The following is a 27,054-nucleotide window of genomic DNA, read 5'->3' on the forward strand; positions in this document are numbered from 1 at the left end:
GAAGACTCCTCAAGACCTGGCTCTTCGAGCAGTAGCAGCACCACCCCTCCCCTCCCCTCAGCGCCTTGGGACCCTCACGGGTAAGTAGCGCACTTTACAAGTACTCGGATTGATTGATTGCACACCTTCAAGCCTGTGCACCTTTCTGAGTCCCTTAAAATTCTCACGGGCCTGAAGTCGGGCTCCCCCTCGGACCCCTGCCCGGCTAGATTGTTTGCAGCTGTTGCTGAGACCATTAATAACGAGGTTAATGGTATCATCAATCTGTCTCTTTTGGCTGCCTGCGTACCAGAGGCCTGGAAACAGGCCAAGATATTGCCACTTTTAAAAAAGACGTCCCTCGACCCACTTATCCTAATGAATTACCGGCCCTTCTCCCTGCTACCGAGCTTGGCCACGGTATGCAAGAAGGTGAACAGACAACTCACGGAGTTTGTTGAGAGAGAGGGACTAATGCATCCAGCCCAGTCAGGGTTTAGAGCCTCCCACAGCACCGAGTCTGCCCTGGAGGAGGTGTCTGAATAAATTAGGGTGTGCCTGGACGCCGGCGGGAAAGCAGCGTTAATTTTGCTTGACCTGTCGGAGCCGTTCGACACTGTCCCCCACTCCCTCCTCCTATTGCGTTTAACAGAGATTGGGGTGTCCGGTGTGGGGATGGTTCAGATCCTTCTTGGAAGGACGGATTTAACAGATATGGCTTCCACCCTCCTCTTCTTCTTCCCAGGTAGTGACCACAAGAGTTCCGCAGGGGTCCTCCCTAGCCCCTTCTTTTTAACGTCTATGTTACACCTCTGGTGTACCTAGCAGCGGACCTTGGGGCTCCTCCCCTAGCCCCCTATTTTTTAACATCTATTTACACCTCTGGTGTACCTAGCAGAGGACCTTGAGGCAAAGGTCATGGCCTACGCTGATGACACCCAACTCCTTTTCACTTGGGATAAGAATGTGGACTCGGTCTCCTCTGCTCAACACGGTCTGTCCACTATTTTTCGTTGGCTAGCCGCTGCACAACTCAAGTGCAATGAAGATAAAATCAGAGATTCTCCTCTACGGAAAGTTTCCTCAGAACTTTAGAGATTCTGGACCCCCCCCCCCCGAGTTCCCCAGCCCCACTTCTACAGGGAAGCCGGCTAAGAACTTGGGGGTGTGGGTAGAGGAAAATCTCTCCTTCATCACACAGATTAAGAAACTTGCAGGGACATGCTTTGGTATTTTGAAATCTTTGAGAAGATGTCTCCCTCTCCTGCCTAGGAAGACGTATGAGTCCGTCATTTGCGCCCTTATTTTGTCTCGACTGGACTACGCTAATGCCTTGTATGTGGGTATTATGGGCTACCTGCTGAGAAAACTCCAGGTGGTCCAGAATGCGGCAGCCAGACTCCTTCTGGAAATTCCGGCCAGGACTAGAATGAGACCTCACCTCCGATCTCTGCACTGGCTCCGGGTGGTTGAACGGGTTAAATTCAAATCCTTGGTCATGGCCCATCGCGCTCTTCATTGGCTTGGTCCCATCTACTTACTGAAACGCTTCGCTTTCTACATCCCAGCTGCACTCACTGTCCCAGCGCCCCGCTCTGGTCTACCGCTTCCAACGTCAGAGGCTTGGAGGCAGCACTTTAGAGCGAAAAACTGCTGTTGCCTGGAATGTTCTCCCTCTCACCCTGCGGAATATCCAGGACCCGCTGATCTTCAAGAAGAGCTTGAAAACCTGTATTTTTGCCTAACTCTCTGAAGGCTGCCTCTCTCTGCTCCGCGCCGGGACACTTGAGAGTATCTGTGTGCGATACAAATTAAAATAACATAACATCCGTATGGTCCAAATAAAAGCTGGGTGACCTCTTGGGCTACAATTAACCAGCTGAATCATGATGACCTGTGGATGTCGGCTTCTAGATTCTTCTCCCCATGCAGCGCATCATGTTTTTAAATGGCTATGGGTGCCCTACGAGTAAAAGCATTCTGGGTACACCAGAACACCATTTTAATCTTCAAAATCCAGATCTCTTCCAGTCTTGGAGACTACCATTAAACTGTTCCCTCTATGAGTGGGATTGAGCCCTTCTTGCAACAATAGCTGTGTGTGTGTGTGTGTGTGTGTGTGTGTGAGAGACAGGCCTTTTTTTTATTTTTTTTAATAAAGACTATTTTCCTGATTATTGGTGGGAAACAGGAGCTAGAGGACCAACTTCTATCGTTAGGACTCCTTAAATATTAAAATCAGGTTGTTGGCAAACCCGTTGTCCTTCAATACATTTCTCTCCTTTCTTTAATTAGGACAAAGACAAAAGGTGACTTTTGTTGTAACAACTATTTGATCCTATAAAGAAGAAAAACCAAATCTTCTGCTCTACCCACCTCCAAAACTCAGTTAGGCTACAGCTATGTGCCTGCTGATCTACAATCACCACAGAGTTTCCACAAACGTCCCCACTAATATGCATCGATTACCCCAACATCCACTTTCATTCAACTCTCAAGCCAACAACATATATATACACTATACATCATGCTCTTTGCCACAAATATAAGCGATGTCACTGCATGCATCGTCAGAGATGTCAGTCACACACTGGATATCCTCTTAATCACAGAAACCTGCCTCTTAATACATGATTGCTCTTATCATAGGCTACTGCATAAACTAACTCTTATGCACAGGAACCAGGAGACTTTGTAACTATTCATCAGTCTTTTTGGCCTTACTACCTCCAAGACCAAAGAAACCTCAACCCCCATTAACTCTTCACTTCATTATTTTTCTCTGCACCACTAAAACTTATATGCCAGCTCCTTTACAACCTGCCTGGACCCAGTAAAATCAATGAGCTGGTCACAGCAACATCAGACGCACTTCTGAAAGCAAATGGTCCAGCGAAGGGTTTTCCAAGTTCCCTGGACATTTATCCACCATGAAAAGGAAAGCAAGGCTTTACAGCTTCCTCATCTACACTGGCTGGTTATGCATGGACATGCATGCATGATACTATAAGATCTTGTGGCAGAATCGACATGATATATATTAAATAAATAAATCTCTATCAGGAAACCCTTTCAGAGCGCCACAGGGCATGCAGGATTTACTGGGTCCAACTGTGGTGGTGGAGGCCTTTTACTTCTGAAGTTCCCAGGGCCCAACATACTATGGATCCCACTTAAGTGGGCCAAGTACCCTTACTGCACTTGACTGTCGGTGGTAGCGGTGGTTGAGCAGTCAAGGCTCCCTCGCTTGTGGGCGCAAGGAGGGGGGACGTAATGTTGATAAACTGTCAGTGAAAACGATTCCTAACTCAACGTGCAAACACTAAATCAGTGTCCAGCATTGTACTTGCTTTTTTAAGAAAAAGTCGTATTTTGTTTCTAACTCTACAAATGCAAAGGAATACGACATTCAGAAGCAACACAAACCACCTTGAGGTTGGGGCTCTAGTAATCGTCAGTCAAATCCCCATCTCACCCCCCTTCACGTAATCTTGGTGACCACATCCAAGGAATGCACACTATGAGGCAGTACTCAAGAGTTCCCTTTGAACCTTTAGGATTGTAGTCAAAAGTGTCCATGATTATGTAGCCATTCACCAGTGAATCCCACAGGCCGAAAGGCCCAGTTCAAGTCTTACCCGCTTCTGCAGCACAGGAGTGTACGCCATTGCAGCCGGTGCCCTGAGCGCAGGCACTCGCAAGATCAGATCCTGCTTGCAGAAGTTCTGGCTGCTTGCTGTACAGGCGTCATGGTGAGGCATCATAGGCTCACTCTCCAGTGACTTGGCCAGCTCTCCCCCGTGATTGAAGAAGCTTCCAGCACGCATAGATGTGGTAGGTCAAAATCTCCCCAGCGGAGTAATTCAATTCTTTGGCTCCAGGCTGAAGTCCCACGAGGGCATGCCGTCCTTTTCGGCATCTTCCTGGTCCTTGGGGTCAGTTAGGGTAGGTATCACGTGCAGCTAGAACTGCTGTTTGCAGCCTCACTCCAGTCCCAGGAGACGGCCCGACGTCCTTGGTGATTGGATCTCGCAGCCCCTCCTGACACAAGGGGTTGCCACGGTATCTTCTGGAGATAATGTAGACTCCTCAAGTACAATGTCCCACACCATTACAGCTCCTACTGGAATGCGGGGTGGTTGCCATGGCGTTCATGAGTCGTGGCAAAAAGGTCACAAGTATTTCAATGGTGGCCCCTCTGGCATACAGGGTCACCGCAACAAACTGTGTCTGCTTGTTGCCCTTCGCACAGCGCTTGATACTAGGCCTAGTCTACGGCAGGACTCTTCTCGCATACAGGGGTTGCCGAAAGCATTCCTGCACACTGTCTACGGCCCGATTGGTGCACAGCCGAATACTCTGGTAGGACCCCTCTTCCTCAAAGGGCACAGTAGTCTTGCAAGCAAGCAGGTGTTGGTGCTCAAGGGCAGGTGATCTTGGTTTCCCTGGGTGATGCCCACTCACCCAGCAAGAAGAGTAGAAGGCTTTGCCCTCCATTCCGGATTATAGCCAGAAGTCTTGCAGAGCTTCCCTTCTCACACAGCCTGTATGGCTGCTTGGCAGATTTTTGGTAACTCAACTTCCCCTTCTTATAGTCCTTTACCAGACACCAAATTTGATTTATGGTCTGAATCTACGAAGTTTTATGTTGGAGCTCTGCTTCTTTCAAAGTGGACACTTCTATTTTATTTCTTTCCTCATGAAAGATGTCTGTCACAGCAGGTAAAATTCCGAAGCAGACTGTATAGCAACACAATTGGCAGTGCTTGAAGGGTGGCGACCTAAGGGCACACTTGATTCCTGTCCAAGCCGAACCAAGTTTAAGGTTTCCACAGTTTGGTCTATAAATTCCAGCTTCATAAGAGAGGGTGATAACTTGTTGGTATTCTTAAACTTTACAGATTCTGATGTCACCCAGAGGACTCAACCTACCTGCAGTAAAAGACAATGTTTAAATGTGGTTGTGCCATTTGAAATGAATATTAATATTGGAGCAAAATCAACAGAAAGGTCTAACTACTATTGTATTCCTTTTTAGGTCGCTAGGGCTGAACTCAGAAAAAATACATACATATAAATATATATCTTACTCGCTTACCTCAATTATCAGAGCTAACAAAGTTATTCTGGTAGATAATAAAATAAATCTTCAATTAAGTGGCATGAATTTATCAATGTAAACACAGCAACAGCGGTCAAGCGGACTTACTGCTTCCAATTTACACAGAGTGGGCCTCTGGTCTGCCCATTTCAAAAACTGGCTTTCTCCGAACATCCTCTTTCTAGCATGAACTGTTCGATCACTCTGCCGAACAAGCTAGTGGAATATTCCACTCCCACCTAATGCTATTGACTTATAAGTTGCATCTCTCAGCTTCCTTTTTTCCCTGCTAGACATACATAATGAAGAGCTCCTCTTTTATTGACGCACTAAAGCTAAAACAAAGAATCACAGGGTATTGCTTATGCTGCCTTACCTAGAAAGTGTGCAAATTATTTTTAGATGTATTAACAGCAAGTTAATTTATCTTTCACTAATGCAAAAAGTTGTTCAACATATTTTAAAGATCATATTGTAAGTAGACAAATGAAATATATATGTCACAACGATCCCGGTTAGGTTTCAGAGGCCGTCCAAATGCGGCCGGTCGGAGATCCGGTTGCCGGAAACCCTACAATCGCACATTTATTTCTTCGCTGTTACAAGAAATGCCCGGACACTCTTGTATGCTCCCAAAAAGTTTTTAATGGCTCCAAACGATGCGTTTCGGCTTACGCCTTGCTCACGCTCATCTCGGGTTTTCATGCCAGCCCTAGAAAAACGGCTTTAGTAAATGTAAAGGATGAACTTTCACAAAGGGTTGGTTCAAATCTAATTGGGCACGCTGATCTTGAGGCATTGGTCTACCACCTTCCACACTATGAATAATGGGGCTCGAGACAGCTGGTAAGTGTGGCTGGTGTATGTGAGGAAGCCATGAGCATGTCTCAAAGTTTTTTCAAAAACTGTCAGCTGGGGAGAATAGAGAACCTTATTTCACCACCTGTTGTGGACCCTTATGGTGTCCCTCGTGGCTTTCCATGATCTTCCTCCCCTCATTCCCCCCCCCCCCGGTATTTATCAAGTATAACCAAAATCTAATGCCAATATTTCAGAAGTACAGCGTTATGTTCTACTCCTACGCATACAACAAACAGGATGCAGAAAAAAGCATTGTGTTAAAGTGTCTTGTGCCTTGGGTACGTGGATGAAATGGAACAGTCTTCAGCTCAAAAGACAGAAACTTGACAAATTGAAGGAGGGCTCCAACACCTATTGAAACATCAGTTGTTAAATGTGAAGTTCCCTAGATGTTTAAGTCAAATGATAACCAACAGGAAAAGAAAATTGTTGGATCCATTTTGCAGCTCAATTAAACTCAGGTCCCAGATTACTGCCATCGTTATGCGAGCCTTCTATCAATTATATACATTTTGACAAAGGTTGTACCATTTTACCAAAGGCATTATATGTTGGTCAGTACTTTTAGACTAGATTTGGGCAATAAGGCGAAACTTCTTCAAGAACATCAAATATCAATAAAATAATCAAACATTTTCAAAAGTTATTACATACACCAGTGTGCTGATTTTGTGCTCTGCATCAGTCAAAGTTTAACTATCTGCCCATAATAAAAAAGCACGGAGTTCATTTAAACTGTGTTTAAAATATCTGAACTTGATAGCAAGCACTATTGATGTGATATTATGAAGCATGAGAAGCTCAGTTGTCAGAATATATGGAAGTCTTCTAGTGGTAGTCAACATCTAGCAGAGGGGGCCACTGGTGTATTGTACTGGGTTTCAAAAGCTGAATAGCTGTGCCTTCAACTATGGCTCCTTGAGTAGATTTTCTTTATACACAATGAAAAACCTTGTTTGTTAAAGATTCTCCTTGACAACGCATACACTGTCTCTTCTAGACATGTTGTTTTCCAACATTGGGGTTAATGCCCGTTCACTGCATACCACTGGTTGGTTTCATGGTCACTCTTGTTTTCTTGCTTCTAAGTGATCAGCTCCATTGGCTTCCTTCCTCGTCGTGTATTTGTCCCTCTCCTGTTGTATGGATGCACTTGTAGCCGAGGAAGGATTATTTTCTTTTTCATGAAATGGCTAGGATCACAGTGTTGTTTTTTTTGTGTTTTTAACTTTCAGCCACACAGCTGTGCAACATGGCTAAAAACATTGGCAACCCCAATCATTTATTGAATGTTTTTGTACCGTGGGCTGCCTTTACCTAGGAACAATATGTTTTGCAACACACACCTTACAAGTTAGTCAACAAGCATCTGCCAATAACCAAAACCACTGACAAACTAGACCACTTGACTATTCAAATCACCATTGCTTTCTCCAGACTATAAACCTACAACTGTTGCGCTGCATATAAGACTCATCTAATAGCACTCAAAATCAAAAAGTCTGGTCTTCACCATCACGCTCAAATCAAAGTCATAAGTGAGCCAAAATGTGTAACAACTCACTTCAGAGTAGCTTTTGGGAGGAAGTATCTTTTGAAGGTGGTATGTTTTACAAGTAAAATTATGATTTTTCAAGTTAAATAGTGGCTTGTTGATATTAGAAATGTTCAGTAAGAAGGAACAGAACCAATCCTTAGATTGACTGTCATTCAGTCCTACCCTTGAACAGGCCGTTCATGAGGAACCGTATGTAGGAAAACTATAAAACATTCTTATGAATCTAGCCTTGAAGGCTTTTCAGCATTACACTTAGTATATGGTATCTTTGCTCCCCCAGCAGGCAGATCAGTCTGGAATGAAAGCATGATGGGTTAAAATACCCATGATTCTGATTAGTCTGATTGGATGGGCTAAAGTGTGTGTTTATCAATTTCTTTATCCAACTAGCGCAATGAATGTTTTAATAGTCCAGAAAACATATGGCTGTGCTCTGTAGGCATGTTGTCACTTGGTACATCTGCATTGGTAAAGGTTACAAATGACCTACTAGAATCACCTAACTAGTAATAATGGGGAAGTGTACATCAAGGACTACAAAATATTGTTGCATCAGATTTCTGTTTTCAGGGGTGTCCGATAACTCATTACGTTTATTTTCCTTCAAATTAGGAACAAACCTTGCAGGGGAGCCAGGGGGTTGATTCTCAGAATGTATTGCACAGGGCTGTAGAAGGACTTAGAAAACTGCACTAATACAAGTAACTTTATGTATATAGTAACTTTATGATCGCTTGAGAGTCAAGCATCATATACGTACATTTGCTATTGAAGTATTGCCTGCAATATAAATGATGACATTGGGTAGGGAAACAAGAAATGGGTGCTCAAAAGATTTAGGGCCCATAATGGTTTGGGGACCACATAAATAAGGCAGAGAGAGCCTCAACATTCCTCACTACCAATAGTACCTTTTTTTTTTACTAATGGTACCTTTTTTTTTTTTTATAAAAAGGTAAGGGTTATTTTCCATTTCCTGGTCAATGTCTAACGTTTGGTCTGATCCAGACCTCTATAAACATAAAAAGTAATATTAAAAAGCAGCTTCACAAAACAGCTTGTTTGGCTGCACGTTGCCCAAAATTTGAACACATGAATTCTACATCTGCATTAGTCACCACATTATGTACAGATCTTTATAGGATAATGTTCCGTTACGCTTAAAACAAATACTCCGAGTGGGTTATTAGAAGTTTACTCTTAAAGAGTACCCAATTGTAAGTAAAAATCAAATATTGATTTAGTGGTCCTTCAAAATACAATACAATTTCAGAACATATCACCTATTTCTGATCTCTCGCTTCATAAAAGGGTATTGAAAATGTGCTTTCTGAGATAATAAATACAAGAGGGATTCACATTTGAGGAGGAAGAAAGGAAGGAAGGTATTCATTGTGAAAACAATGTTTTAAAACATTTAAACTAGAGAAGATGTACATTTACATTATGGGACTGTCACAGAGGAGTGGACCTTTCATCTATAAAAATGGTCCTCAAGCATGCCAAAGGACGCATTTTCTGGTAAGCAGAATGATACATCAAGTAGCCACGGGCACGTGGGGAGAGATTAATACTTCTTTGGTTGAAGGAGAGATTAATACTTCTTTGGTTGAAACAAACTCCACTTATTGTAATGTCTATGTTAGTAAAGAGCAAACATGTTTTCCTTTAACATTTTTGCCCGTGCTTGCTTCTTAGTAACAGTGCATTCTAGACGGTTAGAACTGTTACTTGTGAGCTGGCCGAGCAAGATCGAAGGTGGAGGTGTTTCGCTTTGTGCCTCATCTTGTGGCGTTACATGAGGATTAAATTTACTTGAAACTACGACTTGAGTAGCATCAGACTTTACAAAGTGGCGAAGAGCTGGAACACCATAAAGCAGCAGAACCAGGTGTGCAAAGATTAATTCAATGGATTGAGGAATAACTGCTTACGCGGCTAATTGGCAGCCCTTAAGGAAAAAAAAGTTCCAGTCGGAGCCAATGGAACCGTGTTCACTTGATTGGATTTCGAAGTTGAAACCCTGCATTATTCCGGAGGCATGGGAGCCTGTCCTTGTTTCCTTTGAATTGTGCCGTGCCCTTACTGGTGTTACAAGTTACTGAGGCATTGTGCAAACTACGGGAATTAATTATCGCTATGAATTTTAATTGAACCTGCCAACGATGCAAGTTGTAGAGCTAACGATTACCGCCTTTATTTTTCTTCAAACTCTGCACGCTCAAATCGGCATTTCAGCAATTCCACTACACTTTCTTTTGTGGAACTCTTATTCGGCCGCTCCACGTGACGTTTGCTCTTTGCGACGTTGGACGACAGTACGCTCTTGTGTAAGGATACCGAAATAGTCATCTCAGCGTGTATTTCCTAGCAACGTAGTGTAATTAACATTGAGGAAACAACCTTGGCAACGGAGATATTTCTTCCGGTACCTTCCATCCTGAACTGACTACAAGGAAGGAATCAACGCAGTTGAGGCCTTGAAGACTGCGAGGGAAGAATTGTGTATTTGCTCATTTCCTTCTCACTGATGCGCACAACTGACATTAACAACTACATTTCCAAATTCATTGTTATATCAATCATAAGGTCTTACCAGGACTTACATTTTTTTTCTTTCATCCTTATATTTTGGGTTAGTTAGTGAATTGTATTTGTTATAACTGCATTTAGTGGGTTAGTGTTGTATTGTTGCTTAGCAACTAGGTTGCACGCAGGGGCGGAGCTAGCCGGCAACTGAAATGGCCGCCTGAGTCCGGAGCTCCTCCGTATCATTGAAAGATCCTGCATATATCCTGTGGAGTTGAGCAGATATTGCCTTGTCCTATGCTATCGGAGTGAATGCCAAAGCTGGGGGCGCGATATTTTGCTTTTTTGCTCCAGTGCGCTGCCCGGCGTGCCGGAATCCGAGGGTGACGGCCGGAGCGCGGAGTGGGCCTGTGAAGCCGCGGCCTCAAGTTTGGCGATCTCCGCAACGAGGGACGTGACCTCTACTGCCGCGGACCCAGGTGATGCTGCGGACGCCGCAATCCGAGCTGCGGAGCACGGGAGGGATGGTGAGCCGTGGCGATTTAAACGGAGGGGGCGCGGAGCGGCTGCAGTGGGGGGGCACTGGCCATCGGGTCTTTCCTCCCTCTACCCCCCCTCCCACCCAGTGCACATTACCGCGAGGCCAGATCCGCAGACACCGATACCACTGGGAGTGCCGACTGAGGGGGGCCCGGCCTTAGACTGGAGTACCTGTCGGGTGTGGATCCCTTTCAGGTGTATAGGACTATATTGTGGAGCCACCACCCGACGTGGGGCGCGCCTGCCCGGGCTGTTGCTGCTCTCCCCTCTCCCCAATGGGCCTGGGCCGCTGACCCGTTCTATCTGGGAGGTGAAGACCGCCATTTTCTTTTCCCACTAATGTCATCTGAAGGGATCACTGGGCCTTGTTGATGCGCAAACAGCTGTCACTTTTCACCAGGTGCACAGGTGAACGCAAGGGAGTGAGGCCCAATAGAAAAGATCACAGACGCTACCCCTTTGCTGCACGAGCCGGTGCCGCACATCTTGGCGACGTTCTAGGCGGAGATTAGTCCTGTACCTCGGCCGTTTGCTGCTAGAATCTGAGGATTGCGGTCATCCATTCACTCTGCTGTACCTATTAAACTTTGTTGGGTGTGTTGCTGACGCGGGCCGTTTGCCCCCCCCCCCTTGTTGTATGGACTGTAGTCCCTGGAGCTCCTTTTTCTGACTGCCCACGCTTGGAGTCTTACCCCCGCGGGGTCCTGTACTGAGTCCATTGGTGAGCCCTGGCGAGGGTATATTTGCAGAGGGGCCTGGGCGAGGTGGGCTGCCTTGCGGTGCTGTGTGCCCGAGGCCTTATCCCTGTGCTAAGGGAGAGCACTGACTGTTGATATAGAACGCTCAGATAGAACGCAGTCTAAGCTCTCCTTTGGCCCCAGAGGAACCAAGACAATGGAGGCCACGGGAGGCGGCGGAGCGGCGTATCGCGACGCAATAGAAGAGACGCAGCAGCAGGACTTGCGTGGGATACTCCTTGCCATGGAAAAGAACCTGCAAGGGGGATGGCTACCCTGGGCACGAAAATCGACGCACTTACATACCGTATGGACCGTATGCTCGACAAGCATGCGAAGCGGATAGATATGTCGGAGCGCCGACTTATTGAAGTAGAGGAAGCACAGACTACGCTTGATTCGGAGAACAGTGTAGTATGCACAAGGGGGTATACCCATATAAAGTCAATGGGACCTGGGTTGAATATGTACTAGAAGGAAGGGGTCCCAGTGTATCAAGGGAACTAATTAAATCATTGAAACGTAATCATTCAAAAGACAAATGTATTCAGATCCACACGGTTTAATTCACAGTGGGATGGAGTATCATATACACATAATAGAATGCAATAAACTGTATTTAACGTCATACAGTGCCCCAAAGTAGGAAAAGGAACGTGATGGTGAGGATAACGTGAAGTGAAGGGATTAGGTGACAGTAAAATCAGTTGTTTAGGCATATATACGTGACACCAATGTGGTGGCAACAACTTGTATATCACAAAATAACTCGTTTGAAAAACAGCATACTACACCAGGTACAACATATATACAATAATGGTGTGTAGTTGCCACAATAAAACCAAACAGTCGACGTTTCGACCCTCTTGAAGTTGCAGGATCGTTTTAACCTTGCTGTAGGGTCTTCATCAGGACCAGGGGGTGGGGGCAAAGGACCGCAAGTCTGTTTGTTGTGTGGCTCTCGGATGGCGAATATCGTGAGTTAAAAACAGGTGGATGAAAGCCGCATCATATGGCGGCCGTTCATCCGATGGCGCTGGACAGGATTGCACAGTCGGCAGTCGCAGGCTTAATGCTCTGCAGGGTGAGTCGATTTAAGCGGCAACAAAATTGCACAGTGATCGTAAATATTCAAGGTAGGCGGCTTCTAAGCGAGATGAGTTCGGTGAAGGGCTCTGTGTTAATCCATGAGCGAGATGCAGATTCGGAGAACAAGCAGATTGGCAGAGCCGTGCAATCCCTCCTTGACAAAACCGAGGACTTGGAGGCCTGCTCTCGTCGGTGCAACCTCCGCATCACGGGCCTTCCGGAACCACACAGACTGGCAGCATGGAGCTGTTAGTTGAGGGTCTACTGAAGAAGCTTCTTGGGGACACTGCGTTTTCGTCCATGTTTGTGGTGGAGAGAGCGCACCGCTCATTGCGTCCACGACCTAAGCCGGGGGCTCCCCCTGCCCTATAATTGCCAAACTGCTAAATTATCGAGACCGCGACGTGGCTTTGAAACTTGCCAGGGACAAGCAACCGTTGCAGTACGAGGGCTCGGTTCTGTCCTTGTACCCAGATTTCACGACAAGGGTTCAGGAGGCCAGAAAGCAGTTTGCTCCTATGAAGCGCCAACTACGAGAACTGGGAGCCGATTATGCAATGCTATATCCAGCAAAGCTACGTATCAACAGACAGGGAAGGTCCATGATCTTCACAGACCCCAAGGCATTGCAAAAGGCTCTAAGAGAATGGCAGAAGGAGAAACGATCGCCGAGGAATGATGCAGAGGTTTCGGCGGGGGGTTCCTTGGAGGAGCAGGATTAAATGAAGTGCTATAGATTAGCTGCACGACTCCAGATACATGCTGTTGGGTTGTCTGGGTGGGTGCGGGGGTGATGGGGTGAATGTCCACTATTATTCTTTTCTGGCAGACTATTTGCTGGGGGGCTCTGCCTTTGGACTGGCAGCAGCGACCGGAGGCGACGACGATTATTCTTCATGTATCCTTTAAACTATTACGACCTAGTTGCTATCTTGAACTCTGATAGTGGGAGGTAAAATTCTGTTCACATGTCCCACTAGATTTCCTTCGCTTTTGCTTATTGGCAGTTCTGCTGAAGTCGCCTCGCTCATTATGTGGAACACGTTCTGCTCGCTCTGGGAGCCCTTTGTATCCGATTGTTCCTACACTTTGAGGCATTCTATCCTGATGGTTAAGATTCTTTGCAACTCCTAATTGTGTTTCATCTACACCTTTTTCTTCTGTTTTTTGAGACGGGGTGACGGTGGGCGTTGTTCATTGTATATTTTTGAGTTGAAGATTTGTTTTGTATTTGCAGGCTCCATCTGCCCCCGTGTGACAATCACTGAATTCCTATGTGCGTACAGGGGGGTGGGGGGGGGAGGGGGGGTTGTGCTGTTTGGGGTATTGGATTTTGATTAGTTTCATATTGGGGTGGGTTGCGGTGGGGGGCTGGGAGGTGTCTGGTGGGGCGGAGGGATGGACGCGGCCTAGTTGGGGTCGGGCAGGCGGGGCGTGGGTTTGGGAAGGGGATGCTAATGGAATTGTTTTTATTTGATGTTTTGGAAAGGCTCTTTTGCTTACGGCAGGAAAGCGTGCTATGCGAACATGCATGACTGTAGCGGTTATCTTTATTATGCACAGAACTAACATGTTTATGATGGACTTCACACGTTCACTATGGTGGATGCAATGACAGTTGAGGACGAATCTCCTGACACTTTGCGGTTCCTGACCTGGAATGTACGGAGTCTGATTGCCGCGGGGCGTGGGTTTGGGAAGGGGATGCTAATGGAATTGTTTTTATTTGATGTTTTGGAAAGGCTCTTTTGCTTACGGCAGGAAAGCGTGCTATGCGAACATGCATGACTGTAGCGGTTATCTTTATTATGCACAGAACTAACATGTTTATGATGGACTTCACACGTTCACTATGGTGGATGCAATGACAGTTGAGGACGAATCTCCTGACACTTTGCGGTTCCTGACCTGGAATGTACGGAGTCTGATTGACCACAGCAAGGTGCGGAAAATCCTGCAGTATTTAGCTAGACATAGGATAGACATTGCGATCCTGCAAAAAAACACACCTTCCACTTGACAGTCCCATTCTTAGATATAGAGGGATTGGGGGTAACATACGTGCGGCAGGTTTCACCACACATGCTAGGGGTGTCCTCACATGGTTCAATCCGAAGTCCTCTCTAAGGTGGGCCCCGTTGGTTACGGACAGTGCTGGGAGATATACGATTACTGGCTGCTACGGTAAAGGCGTGGACATGTGGGTTGTGAATACTTATGGCCCCAACTTTGACCTTCCTGACTTTTACATTGAACTAGCTGCAAAGATTGCCTCGCATACCGACAGGCTAGTTTGCTGGGGCGGGGACTTAAATTGGACGCGGCACCTGGGGTTAGACAGATCGGATGGTCCGACACGTCACCCATCGGCCTCTGCGCGTGCTCGGTCTACACAGCTCACCAATCTGGACTTGACCGATGTTTGGCGCCATAGAAATCCAGCGCTGGGTGGGTTTACTCACTATTCGGCCCCCCCATAACATACATACGAGAATAGACTACTGGTTTGTGTCGACTCGCTTTCTTCCTAATGAGCGATCCTGCGTAGTCATGCCGCGCACCTATTCAGATCACTCGCCTATCTTGATGACTTGCACCATACCCGCACGACGGATTCCGCCTTTTGCTTGGCGTTTTCCCCCTTTAAGGAGGAATTGTTGACGGCAATGGAAGTCTTCTTTGAAACTAATGTGGGTTTGGTTGATTCATTTCAAGCTGTCTGGGAGGCGTTTAAACTATGTTAGGGGAGTCACTATCTCTAAGCATGCAGGGGTGCTGAAAGCAATTAGGGGCTGACTCGGAATATTGGAAACTAAACTCAAGGATTTGGATCCCTGAGGATCCAACGGAAGATTTTTTTGAGCATGCGTAGAATGTTGAAGCATGATGATGAGACGGCGTTGGCTTGTCTGGTCATCGAGAGGGAAGAGTCCTGGATGAATCCCAGGTTACGTGCGTGATCCGTAGGTATGGGTGCAGTTCCCAGGGCCGGTGGCCACCATGAGTCGTCCCAGGCAGAGGGGGGTGATCCTAAGATGAGGACTTCAGTTTTGTCAGAGTTGAGTTTTAAACGGCTGTTCTTCATCCACTCTGCTACTTCTTTCATTCCTACGTGAAAGTTGGTTTTGGCGATGTTTGGGTCTTTGGTGAGGGAGAGGATCAGCTGGGTGTCGTCTGCGTAGGAGATGATGAGGTTGTGTAGGCGCACGATGGATGCGAGGGGACTCATGTATACGCTGAAGAGGGTGGGACTGAGTGATGATCCTTGTGGTACGCCGCAGATGACTTCGGTGGCCTCTGATCTAAAAGGGGGAAGGCGGACTCTCTGGGTTCTTCCGGTGAGGAACGAGATGATCCAGACCAATGCTTTTCCTTGTATTCCGATGTTGCTGAGGCGTTGTATGAGGGTGCTATGACAGACTGTGTCGAAGGCTGCGGAGAGGTCTAGTAAGATGAGGGCAACTGTTTCTCCGTTGTCCAGTAATGTTCGAATGTCATCTGTTGCTGCTATGAGGGCGGTTTCGGTGCTATGTTTGGCTCGGAAGCCGGATTGTGAAGGGTCGAGGGATTTGTTGAATTCAAGGAAGGCGGCGAGCTGACTGTTGACGGCTTTCTCAAGGACTTTGGCAGGGAATAGGAGGAGCTAGATGGGGCGGTAGTTCTTAAGTTCCATGGGGTCTGCTGTGGGTTTCTTCAGAAGGGCGCTGAGTTCTGCATGTTTCCAGTTTTCCGGGAAGGTAGCGGAGTTGAAGGAACAGTTGATGACATCGCGGAGATGGGGTGCGATGATGGAGTCTGCTTTGTTAAAAATGTGGTGGGGACATGGGTCGGTTGGCGATCCTGAGTGGATGGAGTTCATCAGGCGGATGGTGTCTTCGGTGGTGATTGGGTTCCAGGCACAAAGGTTGTTAGAGTGCGCTTTTGGTTCGGAGGTGGGTGGGGTGGACTGGTCTCCGGACTGGTTTTCAAAGCGGTTATGTATTTCGGCGAATTTGTTGTGGAAGAATGAGGATAGAGAGTCGCAGAGGTCTTGGGAGGGGGTGATGTTGTTGGTGCCGGCGGTGGGGTTGGTAAATTCTTTGACGATGTTGAATAGTTCCTTGCTGTTTTGGGCGTTGTCGTCAAGTCGGTCCTTGAATGCTGATTTCTTGGTGAGTCGGATCAGTTGGTGGGGTTTGCGGGTGGCGTTCTTGAAGGTGGTCAGGTTGTCAGTGGTTGGGTTTCTTCTCCAGGTTCTCGAGAGAACGACAGAACTTCTTGGATTTCTTAAGGTCATCGTTGAACCAGGGGGCTTTTTTGCTACCTTGCTTGATTAGATGGTTTTTCAAGGGTGCTAGTTCGTCGGCGCTGTGGGTGATCCATTGTGTGAGGTTGGTGGCTGCTTGGTTTGGGTCCGATGATTTGGCAGGGGGGTTTTGGTGAAGCGATGTGAAGAGCTGGTCGGTGGTGATTTTGTACCAATTTCTTCGAGGAATAGGTTGTGGGGGGGTTGTGGGTCGTGGTCTTTTTATAGTTGAAGTGAACGCAGCTGTGGTCCGTCCAATGGAGAGCTGTGGCTTGATCGAAGGAGATGTGCTTGCTGGAGGTGAAGATAGGGTCGAGCGTGTGTCCGGCAAGGTGGGTGGGGGTGTCAACAAGTTGTTTGAGTCCGAGATTGTTAAATGTAGATGAATGTCGCACACAGTTCTGTATATTTATTCAGGATATGTACGGTATGTGTGCTGCTCTGTATTAATGCCTGCCAAGCATTTTTAATGAACTATGAAAAGAGGCCTACCACCACATGGGCTGTTAGGACTACAGTGCGCACTACTTGGTCTGAATTATAAACATTCATGCAAAACTTTTTTTGAATTCATCAGCTTTATATTCAATATATTTTCCAACCAACCAACAATTCAATCGAATATTCATTTCAACAAATCATATTACACTTGCAATATGCATTTCTGTTCGTATTTCATGAACAACCACCCAATGCATTTCGGGACGTTCTTGTCCCTTCGTCAGGGGTTCCTGTTGTAGACTGAAAAAACAAGGAAACAATATATAAACGATGCCTTATCACATGTTTAGAGTAAACAATTATATAACCCTATCAAACATTAAGCAGTGTATTATTACCGTTCCTTCATTACACATATAACTTTGGTGTTATTTCATAGTAGGCACATAGTCATTAGTAGAAAAGTCAGGACATAAGTACAAATTCGCTATCCATTGTAAATAACAAGTATATTGACTCTCAATCATAGAACCTATACAAAACTAATTTGTTAAACTTTTATCAGTGTGATCATACTTGTATGCCTTGCAAAGATTTGAAAACCTCTGTCTCCATAAGGAGATGTGAATAAACCAGTCACTCTAGTTGCTGAATTTTACACATGTACTTTACACATGTACGTTAAAAAATGCGTGCTCACCTCAACAAAAGAGGACAATCGTCGTGGTTGAGTAACCATGAAATTTTAATTATAGCCGACTGTTAAGAAACAAGATTATACTGTCAGCGTCAACGAAGTATATCACCAAAAGTTGTGTAGCCGATGTGTAAAAAGGCTCACCTCTAACAAGACGAAGTTGTATCAACCGTCTCGAAGCGGTCTAAAAGTTGTCCGTACCTACAAAAGTAAAGGTAACATCAGTACCTTTAAGAATATAACTTGTTTATAAATCCGAAGCGACTGACACATACGCTTACCTCTTGAACAAACGGAGACGCCAAAAACTAACACGCCTGGCTGATTCGATGATGCACTTCCGTGTCATCATACTTAGTTTATATGCACGACTTCCGGGTGAAAAACATAAAAATTGACGACGGACTATATTTATTATGAGCTAGTGACTCTTACTGATGTAAAAGTACCACGAATATTGGAAATATATGTGTAGTCACCGTTTGCTCTGTTACAGATGTGTTAACTGTAACGTTAAGTATATAGAAAAATAATATGAAAACTACCGCTAAAATTATAAACAAAGCGTCATAGTTCAACCGCCTATAACTATGCGACGAACAAAAACCTAAAGTGACATTAATTTCTCACAAATATAAAAACTCATCTGATATTATCTGAAGAAAAATGTACATAATTTATACATGTGTTCTAATCTGAAGTAATTTTTACAAACATGCCTTTTAATTACACATTACTATGCAGTTTTATAACGTCAATTCCAAATGTAGATTACCTGCCTGCTATTTACACCTTATGCATTCACAACACTGACATTTTTTTAGTTACAACACATGATGAATCTTCCTATGTGTTATGATGATAAACTACTAATGTGTAGTTATATGTGTTTACCTAGTATTATTTGACAAGGATTCATGGTGGCTTATTAGAACGGTCATCAAGCCTGCCTAAACATATTATAAAAAACAGCTCATTTCCAATTTATCATTTAACCCGGATGGGGTCAAAGTCTGTAATTTTTTAATCCAGAAAGCCTCTCTTCGGAGGAGGGTCTGATCATTATCTCTGCCTTCATATCGAGGTACTACTTCAATGATCTGGCATTTGATTTGCGCAATCGTATGTCTTTTCTCCATCCAATGTGTCGCCAACGGTGATGTGGAATTTTGATTGCGTATCCGGCTCTCTCCGGCTCTCAGAAGTTATACAGTCGAGAAACATTTACGGAACGAAATAAAGATCACAGAATCCCCCAGCTCTCATCAGTGCACAAGGCAACCGTCAGTACATCAGCATCCTCAAGTCTGTCTCGGCGGCGCACCGCCTCAGCATAGGGGGTGTCCATAGTAATCATCTGGGCATCTGCTTTTTTGTTTTCTCTGAATTCCTCCCCCCCATAACAAACAGAACTATGCGAGGGAAATTCACAAAAATATCTCCGCAATCAACATTCATCAGTACAGTCATGATAATAGTATACGCAGTTCCCGCCAGCCCCAGCCCTCCCCCCATGTCCCAGTGTGCAAGTGGCCCAAAGACCTTCAAACAGGTAATGCGTGACATACACTTCAAGGCCCACTCCTAGCATCCGCACCCAGTTCGCCTCCCCCCGACTCACTCTCCAGCCCATGATACTGTCTCCACTTCGACCAGACCCTTGTAAACTTTTTTGGGCAACCTCTCGATTTATAGGTCACTCGCTCCGCCGCCATGTAGAGGTCCAAACCTCTTCTCCATTCCTCCATAGTGGGGACGGGCGCAACCCCCCAGTACCTTGCAATGTCTCGTTTTGAAAAGTAATTCTTGTTAAATACATGCACAAGAAGCTATTTACAACAGTGCCCATTATATTTAATCACCCAGCATCAGTCCACAGACCAGCTGCTCTTTGATTCTCTCTCTGTGAATGACTTTCTGGCCGACTGCTCTTACCTGTTTATTTGCTATAGTATATATGAGATGTTTCCCATCTCTTCAATGCTTGATTTTGCTCGTGAATAGGTGTCACTCATAGTCGTTGAAATGTCACTCATAATTACACTGAAATTATGAAAATGTCACACATGCCCATCTGGAACCTTGGCAGCTATGGATCAGTGCAGCCTAACGTTGAACGTACGATATCCGGTTTGGGCAGATCACTATCTGTATATTCGTCGAGGCGGTATTTTGACCGAAATTTGGAGTCTGTTGATGCATTGGGTCGGATGCATCTTTAAAACCCTGATCAACATTCCACCGCTTACCGGAGTTCATTGCGGTGTTCAGAATCTTCTGCAGAGTGTAGCGCGTATGACGTCTTCCGCTTGAGTCATTCCTCACCGTCAGCGGAATTGCGTCAATGTGCATGTTACGCTGCGTGATACGCGAGTCAGCCATTATTAGGTGGGTGTTGCCTAGTTAGCTTGCACGGAGCAAGTTTACTTTACCGATCCTGGAATTTGATTTCTTCATCACATCGGATGTTATTTGGAGGAACTATATTTCTCTTCCCTACGCAAGGCGGCATAATTAGGTATTTAACTCGACAATTCAAATATAATTTACCGCAAAATATGTTATCTACTCTTCAGTGAACTGCACAATCCTGGATTTGAATCATACCTTGGTTACCGGTATTCATTGAACTGCCATATTTATGTACTGCACAATATGTTATCCTTTTGAACTGCTCAATATTTGAATTCTTAAATTGGATCTGTAACTATACTAGTGTCATTTATTTGTATTATTTTGGGAACTTGTCTTACATTCGTAACATGACTTCTGAAGGTTCAAATGCTGTTTCTATCAACACTCCTAATTTCAGCATTTCATCTCCTCAGCCTTTTTGGTCTTCTGGTACGGAACTCTCCCTTAAGTGGACAGAATGGAAAGCCTATTTCGTGAACTATATTGAAGCAGTTGGTGAAGCCCAAAAAATGGCTCCTGAACAAAAACAAAAAAAAGGAGATTACTTTTACATGCTCTTGGTCCTATGGGTATTAAGGCTTTCCATCAAATAACTAATACTGTAACCTCAGGGGATTTTAAACGTATTTGAAGTTGCTTTGTTACAGTTGGACAACTATTTTAAGCCTAAAATTTGTATCGGAGTCACCAGATTTCAATTTTTTCAAAGGAAACAAGCTAAAATTGAGACCATTCATAATTATGTTTCTGAATTGAAAAAATTAGCTCTTGACTGCAGGTTTGGGGTCTTGCATGACGATTTGATCAGAGTTCAGGTCGTTATGCATGCCTCCAATCCTGCAATACAGGACAGATTATGGGTGAATGGTGATGCTCCATTGGATGATATACTGGCTATTGTGAGAAAGGCAGGTCGCTGTGCTACAGCTTTAAAGAAGGAAAGTCAAGAAACTGCGTTTGTAGGTAAAATCAATGCATCCAATGACCACAGTAAAAGTACTTTTAGGTTCAGAGAGAAAACCCCTATTACTAAAGCGCGTGCCAGATGTTATGGATGTAGGAGTCTGGATCATCTTGCCCACAGTAGAAGTTGTCCAGCTATTAAGCAAAAATGTTTGAATTGTGGTTTGATTGGTCCCTTTTTGAAAGAGTGTAACAGGAAAAATTCTAAAGTCAAATTTGTAGTCGATACCAATGACTAGTGATATCGTGGACAACTCAACTACTGTTCATGATATTATTTCTCATGATGACTTATCCATGATTTTCAGAAGCAACATGATGCTAAACATTGATTGTGTTGCTTGCACCAACAAACCTGTTTGTAACATGATTATTGGAGGTGTGAACGTAGATATCAATGCTGATTCCGGCTCCCCATACACAAATATTGAGGAAAAACTATGGAAAAGTAAGTCTGTAGATAAGGTTGGTGAACATCTTTTGGAACAAGATGTTCACCCTGAAGGGTATGGAGGCGAAAAAATTTATCTCATTGGCTATAGATGGTTTATTTTTGAGTTTAACGGCAAACGTAGTCGTGGGAAACTACGTGGCAAGGAATGGTCCACCTGTTTTAGGTTGGCTGGATCAGAAGTTACTGCATATTATTCTAAATCCCAACAGTAAAGAACAAGTCTTGATTGTTGACGAAGGGTCATCTTTGGGGGAGAAGACATGAGGAAAAGATTTCCCTCAGTTTTCAGTAATAATTTGGGTAACTTACGGGGTTTCGAACACAAAATATGCCTCAAGAAGAATGCCATTCCTAAAGTACATTGTTGTCGCAAAGTACCCATTCTGGTTAAAGACGATGTAGCAAAGGAACTGGAGAAACTAGTCTCAACTAAAGTGATAGAGCCAATAGAGGCTTCGGAGTGGATTTCTCCGGTCGTAATCGCCAAGCGCTCTAATGGCAAGATAAGATTTTGTGTTGATCTTCGCTATCTTAATGACAATATCTTAATCGATAGATTTCCTCTTCCCAAAATTAACGAGATGGTCAGTTGCCTCAAGGGAGCGAAGTGGTTTTCCTCAATTGACCTCTCGTCTGCCTATCATCAGATTTCACTATCACAAGACTCAGTTTGCCCGCATGCCCTTCGGCCTCGCTTTGGCCGCAGCTGTTTTTCAGCGTCTGATGTTTCACTTGTTTAACAAATTGGAAGGAGTAGAATTCTTCCAAGATGATATCTTGGTACATGGAAAATCTAAGGAAGAACATGATGCCATAGTTGTCAAAGTTTTGAGCATTTTAGAAAATAGAGGACTCACCATTGAATTCTCAAAATGTAAATTCGCTATTGACAGTGTAACTTACTTGGGTCATGTCATAGATTGTGATGGTGTCAGACAAAACTCTTCTTTGATTTCTTCTATTGAAGATGCACCAACCCCCACAAGTAAGGATGATGTCAGGTCATTCTTAGGAATGGCAGAGTTTTGCGCTAAGTATGTTCCTAATTTCTCTGCCAAATGCTTCAACATTTGCCCCAAAAAAATGTTCTTTAAAAAAAATTAATTTTGCATGGTCTAGCGAGTGCGAAAAAGATTTTAAGACCATTAAATCTGCTACTGCTGGTGCCATCAGCCTCAGTAGTTTTGATCCGGGTGCTGAAAGCATTGTGACTACTGATGCTAGTAATAAGGGTCTGGGGGCTGTGTTATCACAATCGGGTCAAGATGGTAAAGAACACATTATTGCTTTTGCCTCAAGGTCTCTCTCCTTGTGAAGCAAAATATCAGATCATGGAGAGGCATTGGCATGTGCCTGGGGTCTTAATCATTTCAAGTCTTTCACGTCGTGTGAAGAGTTGTATGTCAGCACAACGCGGGCTATTACCACGCGTGCCATTACAACGCTGTTTCTACAACGCAAGTCGTTACAACGACTTGCGCTGCAAGCGCTGGATAGTGGAATAGTTTAATTTTCTATTCCAACTCCAGCCCACGTTACAGTAGGGAAGGTGTTGGAATAGAAAATTAAACTATTCCTTGTCCAACAGCGCTCTCCTGCGCAAGTCGTGTAAAAGCAGCGTAGTAATGGCAGCGCGTGGTAATGCCCGCGTTGTAAAGTCTGTTCCCCGGTGTAAAGTATGTACTATAAGGTGTGATCACAAACCACTAGTTAAAATGTTGACTAGCGATAGTTCATCTAATATTTCTTCAAGACTTGCAAGGATCTCTATGCGCATGCAAAACCTGGCCTATAGAATTGTTTATACACCGGGCAAGGATAATTTTGTGGCTGACTTTCTGTCCATAATGCTGGTTATGCTGGAAAAGTGAGAGGAGGACAAATGGAATGATTTCCAAGTAGCTTTGGTCCATGATATTGGTAGGGCGGCTATCAACAAAGTAGAATGGAGAACTGAATTTAAGAGTGATGAAGTTCTAGTTAAGGTTTTGACCTTTGTGTGAAATGGTTGGCCTCGCAAGGACAGTCTTCCAGATGCCATTAAACCTTTTTGGGAAATTAGGTCTGAACTTACCTTTTCTGATGATTTTTTGTTGAGAGGAGAGAGAATTATACCTCCTGTTAACCTCCGATCAGGTATTATTGAATTATGTAATGAGGGACATTCTGGCATTACTAGAACAAAGTCTGTCCTTAAGAAGTTATTTTGGTGGCCTGGTTTGGACATTGAAACTGAAAGAGTGGTCAGGAACTGTATAGCTTGTGGTACTTCTGACAAATCTTTGAAAACCTGTAGACCACCTATGTGTGACACTTTAGTTGCTAAGGAACCTGGGAATACTGTAGCCGTTGACATTATGGGGCTAATTAGAGATCAATGTAGTGATTCTCAAAAGTATATTATTGTTCTTATGGAGGTTTTCTCTTGTTGGCCTGCAGTCAAAGTTGGGGATAAAGCTGATACTATTGCTATTCTTGAGTTTTTGGATGATATTTTTTCTTCTGAAGGTATTCCAGCTACTTTAGTGACAATTGTGTACAATTTGTTTCGACTAAAGCCAAGAACTACTTGGCAAAGTTCGGAATAATTCACAGCACCACCTCTTTATATAACACTAGCAGAAATGGTATGGTTGAGAGGTTCAACCGTGTGTTGAAAGGGATTATTCAAATTGCTACTAGTGGTTCCCTTGATTGGATCTCACAAATTGGGAAGTCTTTTTGGGCTTATCGTCGGACTGCTACTGAGGCAACAGGTTTACCTCCTTTTATTGTTATGCGTGGTCGCAAACCCAGGTCAAAATTTAATCCTGAATGATTATGTACTTCAGGTGTTGTTCATTGGTCCAAGGAGGAAGTTTGGGACAGAATGCAACGAATGCACGAGAAAAGTAAGGATTATTTTAATGCTAAACATTCCACCAAACCAGTGACAGTGGAGGTTGGTGACTGGGTTAGAGTCAAAAAAACAGGTTTTGTTTGCAAAGGTGAAAGTGCCTTTTTTGATGCTGAAGAAGTTGTTGAAGTTTTACAGAATGTTGTTAGATTGAGTAATGGAGAAGATCGGAATTTAAAAAGGATTGCCATGGATCATTCCTTTCATCAAAAAAGAGCCAACGTTGGTTCTTCTGAAAGGCTGGAGGATGATGTAGAAGGAACTTCTTCTCCTGCCGTTTCTCTTCCTAGAGAAGATCTAACTTCTGATTCCTTTGTTCTTGAGGAGGGAGAAGGGGCAGTTCCGCGAAATAGTACTCTTCCGCGGAATGGTACTCTTCCTGATACTCATTCATCTTCTGTTGAGGTTGAGTCGAGTGAGGTCTCTCACAATCAAACCTTTACGTATCAAAAAGCCTCCTGCGTGTCTAAAAGATTATGTAATGAATAATAAATATTTTTCTCTTTTTTTTTTCTTTCCCCTCTTTAGAAAGTTTCCTTTCTTTTATTAATTGTTGTTAAAATCATTTTTTGTTATTGTACAGAGGGGGGAAGTGTTGTATTGTTGCTTAGCAACTAGGTTGCATGCGAATGCAGATGCAACCTAGTTGAGAGAATGCTTTGAGTTAATTGTAGATTTGGATTCTATGAATGCTGGTAGACAGTTGCGAGGTGGATGAGAAGCAGGCAGCATCCACCACTGCTCCTGAGGAATAAAGCTATTTCTTCACTAAATGAGTTGTTTCTTCAGTTTTACCTTGATTTAAGTGTTGTGTGTGTGCTTACAAAATGAGTGTGCAAATGTATTCATTGACATCACCACAAGCATATTGGCCTGCAGAGGTGGAACCCTGTATGAAATGGCCTGAATGGAAATCTAATTTTCAAAATTTCATTAGATACTATTGACTGCGATGACAAAATGAAACCGGAGCAAAAAAAGCACATATTCTTGCATTCTGTGGGGCCATTAGGGTTAAAACTGTTTGAGCAATTACCTAAAACTTTAACAGTTGGTGATGCTAATGTATTTGATATGGCCATAGCTGCATTTGATAAATATTTCGCACCTAATGTTTGTATCTTAATTGTCAGATACAAATTTTTCAAAAGGAAACAGTGCAGAGATGAGTGTAGACGAATATGTAGCTGCCCTGCACAAGCTTTCACTTGACTGTAAATTTGAAGGGCTTCAAGAGCAGCTAATTAGAGATTAAGTGGTTATGCACACAAAAGATCCTGCAATCCAAGAAAGATTATGGATTAATGGGGATGCAGATTTGCAAGATATACTTGCTATTGTAAGGAAGGCGGAAATATCTTGTTGCATTAAGGAAGTTAAAAGGGGGGTCTGGGAATAGACAAGATGAAGTCGCTAACAGTGGAAAGGATGGTCAGAGAATGTCTCACTTGTGCCAATTCTGACATGGCTCTTAGGACTCTAAAACCCAGTTTGTGCGAGTTCATCATAGCCCATGGGAGACGGTGGCTATTGATATTATGGGTCTTATAGGAAAGAGACAAAAGTATGCGATTGCCTAATAGATACATTTTCTAGGTGGCCTGCTGTTAAAATAGTGGATCGTGTTGAAACTGATGCGGTAGTAATATTCTTAGATGAAGTGTTTTGTAATGAGAGTCTTCCAAAACAATTTATCATTGACAATGGTGTGCAATTCATGTCTGGTAAAGCGCAGGGTTACTTTGCAAAGTTGGTAATCAAGCATAGGACCACTTCATTGTACAATCCTAGTGGCTATGACATGATTGAGCGCTTCAACAGAGCAATCAAAAATACTGTACAGCTAGCTGTAAAGAACAAGGAAGATTGGGAAGTCCAAGTGGGTAAAACTGTGTGGGCATACAGAACTGGCATACATAATGCTTCAGGTGTTTCACCTTTTGAGGTTATGAGAGGTAGAGAGGCAAAAACTAAGGTCAATCCTGAACGGATTTCAGGATTCCGTTGGTCTCTCTTTAAATAAAGTTAGGAAAAATGTGGAGGAAACCCACAGGAAGTATAAAAGTCAACATGACGCTAGGAATAATTCTAAAAGATACTCAGGTAGAAGTGGGAATGATGGTCAAAGTGAGGAAACCATGGAAGGTGAAAGTCAATTTTCTGAACCATTGAAAGCGCTTAAAGTGTTGCGCAATTCTCTTATGCTAAGTGATGGTAAAGTTTGGAATTTAAAAAGAATTGCTGTAATTGACAGTGAGATAGCAAAGGGTAAAGAATATGGCAAGTACGAGTACCAGTGATTATTGGGACATTGGTGGAAGTAAGGTGGATGTTAGTGCTGGAAGTACTGAAGAGGGCGGTAGCAATGAGGGTATTGGTCCTGAAGTAATGTACAGGAAGGTTATATCGGTGGAACGAGTGGTGATGTACGGAACCTTGAAGAAAGATTGGAACTAGAGGATGGTATTGCAGATGTGCAGGGGTCCACCACTTTAGTGCAAGATTCTAC

General features: G+C 44.1%; 1 protein-coding gene across 3 annotated transcripts in view; it reads right to left on the bottom strand.

The window, feature by feature from the left end:
* TXNDC9 (thioredoxin domain containing 9) overlaps nt 1–27,054 on the bottom strand; it is a 119,241-nt gene that overhangs the window by 89,735 nt on the left and 2,452 nt on the right. The window lies entirely within an intron of this gene.

The sequence above is a fragment of the Lissotriton helveticus genome, chromosome 8 (genome assembly GCF_964261635.1).
Source record: "Lissotriton helveticus chromosome 8, aLisHel1.1, whole genome shotgun sequence".
NCBI lineage: Eukaryota > Metazoa > Chordata > Amphibia > Caudata > Salamandridae > Lissotriton > Lissotriton helveticus.